We start from the raw sequence: 5,305 nt of genomic DNA, 5'->3' as shown, positions 1-5,305 counted from the left end.
AGAGGCGTTTCTTCACTCAGACAGCTGCTGGCTGCTGAGGCTGAGAAGCCCCAAGGTTGACAAGTGAAAAGGCACAGTCCCGATGTTACCAAACCACACAGCAGGCCATTAATTCAAGTCTCTTGAAAGTCTCAAGGTCGGGAGAGCATGGCAGGCTGCTGAACAACAACATGGCTACATGCAGGGTTCAAGCATGCCATAGGCTGGAGACCATTCCCAAAGCTGTTTCTTATATACAGAAAGCAGACCACATACCCAAAGCAGCTACTCAACAGCTCCAATAAATTCCACCATGGAATTAGTTACCAGTCTCACCATGGGGAATAACTACATCCAGCTGCTCAGCCACTCAACCAGGCCCAGCCAAGTTGACACACAGACTTAACCACCACATTGACCTAATCAATCACTAATTCAGCACCATTGGAAATGGTTACCTTGCTTGCTTTAAAAATATTTCCTTAGTCAAGATATATCAGGAGACAAAAAATTGTTAGGCTAGTAAATGATGTTAATATTTGTACTACCCCTTGAAAATTTTCCTCCTCCATACTTCCTTTTAATGTGACATCATTTACATTTGTTTGTTTTCTCTAATAAACACCTTACTGCTTCCCCAGCAAGCCAGAACACATGTTGCAATCTCTTGTTGAATACCATGTTATTATCCATTTTGCAAAACGTAATTATTCCTTCAATAAAATTTTTGTTTTAATTTCTATTGGAGTAACAATCTAGTATTTTCACTAGAACACAAGTAAGGTCAAGTATGAATTTTTTTATATAAATACTACCTGTTCTTACTCTGAGGAAACACTTTTCTTGTGGCATTAATCATTTTCTAACTCATACAACACATTTTCTATTAACATAGTTATGATGAGGTTCTTCAGTCTATCCTCACAACAACCTATACAAGTATTCATCTGAATTCTGTAGAAGAGGAAATTGAGGTTCAATGAGAATAACTTGCTCAAAGTCACACAGCTGTTAGGTGGTAGAGGTGGAATTAAAATCCAGGTTGATTTGATGCCAATCCCACAAGCTTTCTACTATACCATGTGTGCCACCTCCAAAACAAAATCAAATTATTGTATTTTGTCTTTATGTTATTATAGGCTGTCAAGTTGGTCCTTTGATTCATGGTGACCCATGCATAACACAACAAAATTCTGCCAGAACCTACAACATTCCCATGAATGGTTGCAAACTGGACAATTATAATAAGTAGGGTTTTCAATGGCTGATTTTGAGAAGTAACTCACTGAGTCTTTCTTCCTAATTCATCTTAGTCTATAAGCTCTGCTGAAACCAGTTCAGTGCCATAACAATGTGGAAGCTGCATTGACAGATGAGTGGTAACCGTGCAAGAGGTGGAGTTATTTTTAAAGACTATCAGAGGAGGTCTGTGGTGTAGTGCCTAAAGCATTTGACTGCTAACCAGAAGGCTGGAAGTTCAAACCCACCAGCCACTCCGTGGAAAGAAAACTGGGTGATCTACATCTGCAGAGATACTGCTTGGAAACCCAGGAAGGGGTCGCTAAGAGTCGGAGTCGACTTGAGGGCAATGAGTTTGGTTTGGTTTGGAATCAAGGGAAAAGAAGGAGCTCTGGTAGTGCAGTGCCTAAGGTATTTGGCTAACCAGAAGGTTGGTGGTTCTCGGAAGGAAGATGGAGCAATCTACTTCCTTAGTGATACTGCCTTGGAAACCCAAGGAGGGGTCGCTATGAGTCGGGTCCAACTCCACAGCACATAAGAACAACAACAACATTGGGAAAAAAAGTTAGGAAAATAGTATCACTGAAAAGTGTAAAATACTGTCAAGTTTCTAACATTTCCACTAGTATATCAATTGCTAGTCTGGGTAAGTATGCACAGATCCTTGTGGCTTCATTTCTTCATCTCTAAAAGGTAGGTGAAACTTAATACCCAGTGTTAAGTTCTGAGTATTTCACATATCTGTGAAATAAGTTTGATTTTCACCTGGAGGTGAATGATCTAACACTATTCAATGGTTTTAATGTAAGTGGAACAAAAATGGAGCTGCTATGTCCCTGGATCTTCTAAAGCACTCTGTGCCTCAACCATTGACTCTCTGGTCCAATTGTCTTTTTAGGACTTTGTTTATTGATAAATGTTCTCTGGTATTACCTAGCTGACAGGTGTCGTGAGGAAGAGGAGCAATGTTTGCAATAGTTCTTTAGATATTATACGTGTCTCTTTCCAAGCATCATTGTGAAAAGAAAGTTAACTTGGTGGCCAATTTCTTTCCACATCTGATTAGATGGCCAGAGTTTTGCCCTTTTATTGTGGGTGGCATTGGCTTTGGACCTCATTTGTGGGCTGTAGCAACTTGTCTGTCAGTTTGTTGTACTGTGTGGCTTGCATGTTGCTGTGAGGCTGGAGGCTATGCCACCAGTGTTTTAAATACCAGCAGGGTCACCCATGATGGACAGGTTTCAGCAGAGCTTCCAGATTAAAACAGACTTGGAAGAAGGAAGGGGTTCATCCACTTCTCAAAGAACTGGCCAGTGAAAATCTTATGAATAGCAGTGAAACACTGTCTGATATGTTACTGGAAACTTTATGAATCACCCTGAAACATTGTCCAATATAGTGCTGGAAGATGAGTCCCTCAGGTCAGAAGGCACTCAAAATATGATGGGGAAGAGCTGCTTCCCCAGAGTAGAGTCAACCTTAATGCTGTGGATGTAAAGCTTTTGGGATCTCCATTTGCTGATGTGGCATGACTCAAAACGGGAAGAAAGAGCTGCAAACAGCTATTAATAAATGGAACATGGAATATAAAAGTATGAATCTAGCAAATTAGAAGTTGTCAAATATGAAATGAAATGCATAAAGACTGATATCATAGGCATTAATGAGCTGAAATGGACCAGTTTTGGCCATTTTGAATCAGACAACCATATGTTCTACTATGCCAGGAATGACAAATTGAAGAGGAATGGTGTGGCATTCATCATCAAAAAGAATGCTTCAAGATCTATCCTGAAGTACAATGCAGTCAGTGATAGGATAATATGCACATGTCTACAAGGAAGACCAGTTAATATTACTATTATTAAAATTTAAACACCAATCAATAAAGCCAAAGACCAGGAAACTGAAGGTTTTTAGCAACTTCTGCACTCTGAAATTGACCAGACATCCAATGAAGATGTGTTGATTATTACAGGTGATTGGACTGCAAAAGTTGGAAAAAAAGAAGAATCACTGGTGGTTGGAAAATATGGCCTTGGTGATAGAAATGATGCTCAAGATTGCATAATAGAATTTTGCAAGACCAACAACTTATTCATTGCAAATACCTTTTTCCAACAACACATATAGTGGTTATACATGTGGACTTCACCAGATGGGATACACGGAAATCAGACTGATTACATCTGTGGAAAGAGGCAATGGAGGAGTTCAATATCTTCAGCCAAAACAAGGCCAGGAGCTGATTGTGGAACAGACCATCAACTGCTCATATGCAAGTTCAAGCTGAAGCTTAAGAAAATTAAAACAAATCCATAAGAGCCAAAATATGACCTCGACTATATCCCTCCTGAATTTAGAGACCATCTAAACAATAGATATGATGCATTGACAGTGACCGAAAACCAGAGAAATTGTGGGATGACATCAAGAACATCATCCATGAAGAAAGCAAAAAGTGATTAAAAAGACAGGAAGGAACAAAAGACCAAAATGGATGTCAGAAGAAACTCCAAAACTTGCCCTTGAATGGAGAGTAGCTAAAACAAATGAAAGAAGTGACAAGATAAAAGAGCTGAACAGTAGATTTCAAAGAGCAGCTCTAGAAAACAAAGTCAACTATTATAAAGACATGTGCAAAGACCTGGAGTTAGAAAACCAAAAGGGAAGAACACGCTCGGCATTTCTCAAGGTGAAAGAACTGAAGAAAAAATTCAAGCCTTGAGTTGCGATATTGAAAGATTCTGTGGGCAAAATATTGAATGATGCAGGAAACACCAAAAGAACATGGAAGAAACACACAGAGTCACTGTACCAAAAAGAATTGGTTGATGTTCATCCATTTCAGGAGGTAGCATTTGATCAAGAACCAATGGTATTGAAGGAAAAAGTTGTGGCTGCACTGAAAGTGTTGGCGAAGAACAAGGCTCCAGGAATTGATGGGATACCCATGGAGATGTTTCAACAAATGTATGCTGTGCTGGAGACACTGACTTATCTATGCCAAGAAATTTGGAAGACAGCTACCTAGACAACTGACTGGGAAAGATTAATGTTTGTACCCATTCCAAAGAAAGGTGATCCCACAGAATGGAACTTATTGAACAATATCATTACTATCACACACAAGTAAAATCTTGCTGAAGGTAATTCAAAAATGATTGCAGCAGTATATTGACAGAGATCTTCAAGAAATGCAAGCTGGAGTCAGAAGAAGATGTGGAATGAAGGATATCAATGCTGATGTCAGATGGATTTCAGCTGAAAGCAAAGAATACCAGAAAGATGGTTACTTGTGTTTTTTTGACTACACAAAAGCATTCGATCGTGTGGATGATAACGAATTATGGATAACATTGAAAAGAATGGGAATTCTGGAACACTTAATTGTCCTCATGAAGAACCTGTACATAGACCAGGAGGCTGTTGTTTGAACATAACAAGGGGATACTACATGGTTTAAAATCAGGAAGGGAGCATGTCAGGGTTATATCCTTTCACCATACTTATCTAATCTGTTTGCTGAACAAATAATCTGAGAAGCTGGACTATATGAAGAAGAGCTTCATGTCAGAATTGAAGGAAGATTCATTAACAGTCTGTGATATACAGATGACACAACCTTGCTTGCTGAAAATGAAGATGACTTGAAGCACTTTCTGATGAAGATTAAAGACTACAGTCTGCAGTATGTATTACATATCAACCTAAAGAAAATGAAAATCTTCACACCTGGACCAATAAGCAGCATCACGATAAATGGAGAAAAGATTGAAGTTGTCAAAGACTTAATATTACTTGGTTCTACAATCAACACCAATGGTAGCATCAGTCAAGATGTCAGACAACATATTGCATTGGGAAAATCTCCTGCAAAAGACTTCTTTCAAGTGCTTAAAAGCAAATATATCTCCTTGAAGACTAAGGTGTCAATCCATCTCATTGATAGTCTTCCTCTTTTTCACTGACCCTCTATTTTACCAAGCATGATGTCCTTCTCTAGGGACCACTCCCTTCCTACAATATGACCAAAGTCCATGAGATGAAGTGTGGCCATTCTCACTTCTAAGGAACATTCTAGCTG

Source organism: Orycteropus afer, unplaced genomic scaffold (genome assembly GCF_000298275.1).
Source record: "Orycteropus afer afer isolate SDZICR_OR568_19922 unplaced genomic scaffold, OryAfe1.0 scaffold00014, whole genome shotgun sequence".
Taxonomy (NCBI): Eukaryota; Metazoa; Chordata; class Mammalia; order Tubulidentata; family Orycteropodidae; genus Orycteropus; species Orycteropus afer.
The sequence above is the reverse complement of the archived record's forward strand: the minus strand, read 5'-3'. Positions refer to the sequence as shown.